This window comes from Penaeus monodon, unplaced genomic scaffold, assembly GCF_015228065.2.
Source record: "Penaeus monodon isolate SGIC_2016 unplaced genomic scaffold, NSTDA_Pmon_1 PmonScaffold_2738, whole genome shotgun sequence".
NCBI lineage: Eukaryota > Metazoa > Arthropoda > Malacostraca > Decapoda > Penaeidae > Penaeus > Penaeus monodon.
The window spans coordinates 15,001-23,671 of NW_023657392.1; positions in this window are offsets into that span (position 1 = coordinate 15,001).

Below are 8,671 nucleotides of genomic sequence, written 5' to 3' on the forward strand. Positions count from 1 at the left end.
TATTGTTTTTTTTGATTTTTGTATTGTTTTGACGTTTCCTATGAAAAAGGGGGAAAATTGACTTTGGGCCATTTTTCCATGCACAGGTTGCTTAACATTTGGGGAAAATCCCTTTTTATTTTCATTCCTTTCAATCTGCCTTCTTCTTTTTCCAGGCAAATTCATGTTCTGTTATCAGGGAAAAAATTATAAAAAACCCTAAAACATGTTTTTTTTTTTTTTTCCCAATAATTCCCCCTCCCCTTTCTCTCAGTGCTGATTCCCCTGTCCTCTGGCTTCGCTTGGATCCCAGACATGACGCTAATGCGTGCTGAGAGGGGGAAAAACCCTGACAATCAGTGGCAGTCCCAGTTGAGCATAACAGAAACAGCCCCGACTGAGGTATAAAACCCCCCTTCTGCGATTAGCAAGAAAAGGTATTTTTTTTCTCCAGACCTTTAACTGCTTGATTTTTTGACACCTGTAAAACAGATAATAAGATTATGTTTGATTTGCACAATGTAGAAACCAAATGAAAAAAGGCCCAATTTTTTCAAAAATGTTTTTATATTCTTACAGAATATTATCTTATTAAATTATGGTGTTGACGTTATTTAAAATTATGCCCTTCATGTTTAAGAAATGTTTTTTTCGGGCTTTAACAACTGAAATGAGGAATACTCAAATGCAGTTTTGGAAATAAACAGTGCTTTTAAAAGGGTCGTTTTTAACCCCTTCGTATTTATAAAAATTTTTGGGTAGAGCATTACTTTTTACTTAAATATTAAAAAAAAAAAAATTAGATAAATGGAGAAACCTATTTTGTTAATTTATATAATATTATTAGTGTTTATCAACTTTTCTTTTTGAGATAAATTCCTTTTCTTGTTTTTTTTCTGTATGTACTTCCCTACCCCCCAAAATATTTTTTTTTTTCTAAAAAAGTCCGTTGTGAGCAGCAAAAGCCTGACCAGAGTGCCATGCCATGGTAAAAACTGGAATGGTCCTCCGGGCAATGATGCGATCTTCCGCAAGTGTTTTTGGATCCTTTTTCTTGCCCCAATATTAAAAGGCAACATACTTTACAACTTACAAACTTTTTTCTTTTCCCAAGGTTAAATGTTAAATGTTTATCATTTTGTTTTTTTTGTTGTTTTAATTTTTTAAATCTGATGATATTCATCATGTTTGAGGGCATTTTTGTGAAAAAGGTACTCTGGCCCAATTGGGGATCCCTTTTATTAATTTTTATTGTTAAACTTTCATCTAAAAAGTAAGCTTGATATGTTCACATTAACCCATATTTTCGGCGGGGTCTGAGAACAAAACCTTCTTATTATCCTTGTTGATAGGCACTTTTCTTACTTTGTAACATGCGTTGCCAGGGCTGGTCTTCGCAACCCCCCCAAAAGAATTCCCCTAAGTTTTAGGGTTCTTGGGACCTCCAAAGTAAGTGATAATTTCCCAAAGAACCGCTACTCAGAAACTTTTACCGCTTGCATTGTTTGATCCCTTTGGGGCAGCAGCACTTCTCCACACTTGTGCGCATGCCCAGCAACCATTCTTAACACTCTGACTGAGATATGAAGAGGTTTTTAAGCGAAGTAGATGATAACTGTCCCTTTAAAAGGGCAAAGTCTTTAAAAATGGTGATAAAACCATCATATATAAATTGATTTGGTCATGTTATAGTTTTATTCCCGAGTCATGAATTTTTTATTGTTTTAAAGGGAAAATTTTTTCTTTTTCTTTTAACGATTGTTCTTATTTAAAAACTTAGAAAAAGCTTCCTTGTTAAAATTCCCCCCCTGTGACGTATCCTGCCCCGTGCTCTGGGGGTTTCTCCAGAAAATGGTCATTTATTCCCAAAATCCTAAATCTTAAAGGGCATTGTGCTTATCCCCCAATAATAGGTAAAAAAACATAGAAAAATTTTTGTTTTTAAAGTAAGTGATGATTAATTAAAAAAGTGACTGGATATTTTGCTTCTAGGCATATGGCTATTTCTTCCCCATTTATGTGTACCTCGTTTTTCTAAAAAGTTTGCTGAAATTTCTCGGCAGATGTGCCCTTTTGGCCAAAATTTTTGGGAAATATAGACTTCTTGACCTGAGGGAACGTGAAGATTGGTTTCTTGCGCCACTGGTGGTCAACCCTGTTCCAATGATCCGATATTCGTCCCCTTTTGTACGTTAGCTAAAAATCCTCCTTCATCTGGGTCAAGGTCACAAGTGGCCCCAGCAGCTGGTGGATGCCTCGGGGAATTCATGAAGTAATAAACCCGAAATCATAACCTAAAGACTTGCGTTGTCACATCTGGTTGGCTTGTATTGGCAGACATGAAAAATTAAAAGTTTAGGTTACTTGTAAAATTTAAAACTGATAAAACTGTCAGTTGAGAATAGCATATCGTGTATAATTATATTCAATGTTTTTCATCGTGTCATGAGGCTTTATTTTTTGACAGTTCTGGACAGCCTGTGACTCAGATACGTTTTTCAGTGCGGCCCCTGTCTATGCCTTGTTTTTGGGTCTCGTAGGCCAGCTTGCTTCCTGCCTAACCTCCTGTGCAAAATTTTCGAAAAACCACCAAATCCACCCTCATAAATCCTGTTATAGTAAGCTTTGAGTCTGTTCTACGTAAAATGCGGGACTAAAAAAGTCATGAAATTTGTCATTTTGTTTAAACTTTCAGCATAAAATTTTTGGTTTGTTTACTTTGTAAGCAAGCAAGAAGGTTTGCTATGTTTAGAAAAGTTCAACATTTTTTTTATCAAAATTGATTCTGAAGGTAATATTAGTGTTTTGTGGGTTGGTGCCCGTAGTAACATGTACGCACGCGGACAGCACACGCACGCGCCCGCCCACACCACACCACACACCCCCAAACACACCCCACACAACACACCACACCACACACCACACACACACACACCACACACCACACAAAACAACCCCCCACCAAATTTTATTAATTTTCCAAAACCCTACACACACAAGATCAGTTTGACTGAAGCCCCGAATAGCCTTTTTTTTGCCAATACAAAGAAAAAAAGCAGTAATTGTCGCTTTTTCATTATGTAAATTTTTTCCCAATAAATGTTCAAAATGTAATGAAAATTTTTCAAAAACATAATGGGGTGTTCGTAATCAAGGAGTCTGTAAATTTCCAGCCGTTACAATACGTAATTTTTTTATATTTTTTAAAGGGGATTTCCTACAGAACAATGGCTTCCATTCACTGGGGTGTAACAAGGGTGAATGTCAAACGGTGTTTTTTTACACCGAAAATTTTTTTAAATGCCAAACCTACAAAGGCTGTCCTTAAATCTCAACAAGCATTTTATGTTTTTCACTTTTATTTTTGAATTAAGGAACCGTTGGTTTAAAAAGGATGAATTACCCAAATCCTCCTACGGAAAAAGAAGAAGGGGAAAGAAGGTTTTTTGCCTTAAAGCGTGAGGCTCCAGGGATCGTCTTCCCGGAGTAAAGAGGGAAAATCAAGACCAAAGTGAATGAGATGCCCGTTGGGGTTATTTTTACAGAGATTCAAAAATTTAGAATAAGGTTGGCAAAACTGATCTGTTAAGCAACTTGCATTTTTTGTTCTTTGTAAAAGATAAGTGTTTTTTATAACAACAGTTTTGGGGTTCCTTCTTTATTCGCAACCCCATGATATTTTTCTTTTTCTTTTACTAAAAATTTGCGTCTACTAATACCTAAAGCACTCCCAAAAATTTATTTCCACTTCCAATGTTAAATGAAAGAGAGAGAAATTATCTTTTCTTCATACCTCTTAAGCAAGATGTTGGAAGTTTTGATGAAAAAATTTGTTTGACATGACCACCCAGTATGCCAAAAGTTTGAGGGTGACATTCAAACAAAACATCATGCCTGGGGGAATGTCATAATGTTCTGGGCCCCTACGGTAAGCATTTTAATTTTTTCATAAGGTTGAAATATTCATATATGACATGCATATGAAACATACATAAATACGGCATATAAACATAAGTATATTTAAGTACATAAGTATATACATACTATAATACATAAATATACATGTAAAAAGAAATATTTTAAATATATTTTATATATATATAATAATAATATTATAAAATATATATAATATAAATATATTTTATATATATATATATATTTTTAATTATTATATATAATAAAGTATAAAAAACTACAAAAACATACATAAATTCTACATACTACATACTACTACTACATACATACATACATCTACATACATACATAGTTATGTACAAATTATATATACATCATACATACATACACCCATTTAGGTACATATACAAAACATGTAACATAAAAACCTGATACATACATCGTAATGTATGTATTTTGTATTTTTAGGTTTTTGTTATGTGAGAGGGCTTCAGCTTACTTTTTTTCCAGGCTTTGACTCGGACAGTTCCGCACAGGATGTGATTCTCAGGGAAAATCCCAAAAAAGGAAAAAAAAAGGATAAGAAACACAAGAACCCAAGAAGCATAAACTGAGCACAAAGAAAAAAGATAAGCGACAATTTGACAATTCATTCAAGAGGAAACCTGGTTAGGTTCAAAAACCCACCGAGCCCGCCTCCCCAAAATTCCCCAAGCAGTATGCCCCTTCTAAGGAAATGGTTGTGGCAAAAAATATTTTGCTTATTGAAAATTTGGAAAAAGTCGCTTAAAATTTCCAGGCTCATGTTTCTACTTCCTTCAGTTTTAGAAGCAATTTGTAAAGTTTGGAATGGCACAACTTGGGGGAAACAACCTAATTTTATGCAAATTTAGCAGAAGCTGTTTTGGTTTCAATAGTTATTTATGTTTTTTGTAAAAATGTTTTAAAAGAACATAAAAAGTAATGAGAAAAAAATATTACTACTGGTTTGTAGAAGTAGGGTATTTTTTTAATTTTATTTTTTATCTGCATTGCTGCTTGAATATTAGAATAGCCTTGAAAAGCAGGATTGCCACTGGGTTTTCAAATCACTAGTGCAAAAGGGAAAAAAAAACAATTGGGTTAAATGGGGAAAAATAAACACAAATAGTGAAGAATATTTTATTGCAGTTTGTAAGTATGTGAATTATATGGAGGTTACATTACGTAATATTTAATTTTAAAAAAGCATCCAACGGGGGTTGACATTTTTTTGTTTCATTGTATATTAGTTTTTATTACATAGAAATATTGCAGATTATTGCATTTAAATTTAATAAAAGTTTAATATTGTGGTCAATTACCATATGGCCCCTTATTCCATGTTTAGCTAAGTAATGATTTAATTTTGGTTGACACTTGTGCTAGTGATAAGCAAGCTTTATTGCCAGTTTGGATTATATCAGCAGATATTGTAAAAGGTTAAGCAGTGAATTCAAATTTTATTGTTTAGGAAAAAACATTCATCAGCCTTGGATAATGACTTTTTTTAAGATATAAATTTTTTTAAAAATATTTTTATTTTTTTTAATAGAATATAAAAATTTGGGCAACTGCAAACCTTCGAGTTTGATCTTCAGAAGAAAACAAAAGTTGGATTAAAACCACACATCTTAGGATATTAGTAATCCCGAAGGAACCATTTAAATTTCCCCTAATAATTGCAAAAAATATTGTTACACAGAAAAAACCCCAAAACCCCCCCAAAAATTTTAAAAACCCCCCCCCCCCCCCCCCCATCCCTTTTTCATGTTTTAAGGGTTAGGAAAAAGGGACTGGAGCCCCGTTGGGGATCACTTGACCGGGGGCCTCAGCCTCGCCCCAACTATTTTTTCTTGGTCTTTTTTTCTCCTTTCCTTTCCGTCTCTTCCCCCCAGCCCTTCGCCCCTTTCTTAAACATTTCCTCATTCTCCCCTTTTTTCCCACAGTGCTTTTCTAAAAGACCTTTGATGTCTGGCACATTTATTTGTATTGACCATTAACATTCTGGAAATCCCCAAAAATTTCCTCATTGAAAAAAAAAAGCTGTCACAGAAAAAAAGCACTTGATATTCCCCTTAGGGGAAAACATGGGCAAAACAAACGACAGAACTATATAATGTCCCCTTCATTTATTAATAATTTTGGGAATATTGATGTATATTTTGGATGATTATGATGAAAAACCCGGGATGGGCAACACTGGGGTTTTATGGCCATAAGGAGTGGTTTTTCATTTACCAGGTCATGGTTTTTTTTCCTATAAAAGGGAAATTTGGGCTCATTTTTTGAAAAGGCTTTCTTGGGGGAAATTTTTTATCCATCTTCAAAAGTTTATATTCTTTACTTGTTACAAAATATCCAAATTTATATTAATTAAAAAAAACAAAAAAAAAAAAAGGGGTTTTTATCATGATTTTTCTCACTTTCAAAAAAAATACATAGGGAATAAAAACGTGGTTTTAATGTCTTAACCTTTGCCTTCGATTTAAAAATTTGACCAGTCCCCCTTTTTCATCGACCAAAAATGACAACCAAAGAAAAACAAAAAAAAAGAAAAAATGAAAAACCTTTTTAAACGGAAAGTTTATACCCTCTATAAAAGTTTGCATCTTTCATTGAAAAATTTTCCATTACCTCCCCTTCATCTTCTTCGTATCATAACGTAATTTTATTTGGGAATTAAAAATCCCTCAATTTCTTGGGCTTGTACTTGTTTTTTTCTTTTTCTTCATTCAATCCTTTCATTGCTTCTTTTTTTTTTCCCTCATTTATTATATCATCATCACTTATCACTCATCCATTAAGCTTTTTTCATCACTTCACCTTCACTTTCCTTTTCTAACCATGGTCAAGCTCTACAAATTTGGTTTTTGCAAAGAATAAAAAAAGTTCCCTTTTTTTTCATTTATGAAAAAAAATTTTGAAGTATAACAGAAACCTTGGCTTTTTTATGTAAAGTGGTAAAAACCCCCTTATATATATATAATAATATATATATATTATATATATAAAATAATATATATATATAATATATATATATAATATTTTAATATATATATTACCCACACACACACCAAAACACACACACACACACAACCCCAACACACACACACAAAAACACAACACACACCACCCACTCACACACTCACACACTCACACACTCAACACTCACACACACACACCCCCACACCACACACACACACACCCACACACACACACACACACACACACACACACACACCACACAACACACACACACAAAATTGGTAAATGCATGGGCTCATTGTAAAATTGGAAAGGGAATGGATTTTGTCTCCTTTTATTTAGAGAAAAAAGTATAATAGTTAGTTCATTGTACATTACCATATTTTATTTCTGAATTTACTGAGAGAGTCCAATACTCCAGTCCAGAAAGGGCAACATAAGCATCAAGAAAAAAAAATTATGAGGTAATTTCATGGCAATTTTATAGAATTAATTTGTAGTAACCCCCCCCAAAATAATCATGGGGGCTTTGAACTTTTGGGTGTAGGAATTTTATATAAAATTCATAAAATTTTTCATTTTTCCTTTCTTTAAAAGGAGAGAGAGGGGGGAGTTTGTTTTTTCCTTTTCAATTCACTTTCTTCCATTCTAAATTAGAGGGTTTTAAACATCTAGAGTCTTGTTGGGAAGATTTTTTTTGTCGCCAAAGAGCGGGACTCTTTTCACCTTATTCAAAAAGAAAGGGTTCCCATTCGTCAGGCTTCCTGTCATCCCCCACCGTCATGTTTAGCTCAAGTTAGTGAAGGGAAACTTGTCCAAAACGTGCCATTCCATGGGTTTTTTTCCCCCCCCCCCCAACTTTGTGAGATAATCCCCCTTAAAAGATTTATACTCTGCAAACAGAAAAAGGGATGTTTCCAGAGCGAGGTTTAACATGTTTTTATACAGCAAAATAATTAACAAAATTAGAAAAAAAAACACTATTTAAAAAAAAAAAAAAACTATGTAAAGTAATCACTTTTTTTTCAATACTGAAGCTAGACATGGGAAACGCTCCCCTGTTCATTTAAAAGGGGGATCTGCTTTACAATTTATGACTGAACTTCTCGGTATCTAAAAACCCCAATTTCTATGTCTGTGACTCCCTCATCTGTCAAAAAAAAAAAAAAAGGAAAATTAGATAACCAAAATTTTTTATGACTTTGTTACAAATTCTTGAATGAATTGCATCTTTAAAACGATATGCGCACATGAACCAATTCATATGAAAAATGTATTAAAGGGATGGTGAAAATGAATATCTTCAACCCCTACAAGAAATGATTTTACGGTTTCGATTTGTTTTGTCAGAAACCCCCCCCATCCCTTTCCTGTTGTTGTCGGGGGGGGCTTTTAGGGGGGGAGACTGGGACCCCTGAGGGGAAATCCCCCAAACCCGGGACTCAGCCCCCCCCTCAATAATTTTGCTGGTCTTTTTTTCCTTCCCACTTTTTTTTTCTATCCTTCACCAAAAACCCTTTTGCTACCCCCCTAAGGTGTGAAAGCCTGCGAAAGAATGAAAGGCTGAATATGTGCCAGTCCTGAATGGCCTGAGGGGGGCCATGGGACGGATTCCCTGATTTAGTTACCTAGCGTTTCCCCCTCAAAAGGGACCCCTTTCGGGGGGGACTGTTTTTATCCCCAACATAACCCGGCTTACCATGGCCAGAATGAAAAATATCCCCACTATTGGGCAATGAGCTTGCCCCTTTTTCAATAGCCCCCAAAATGT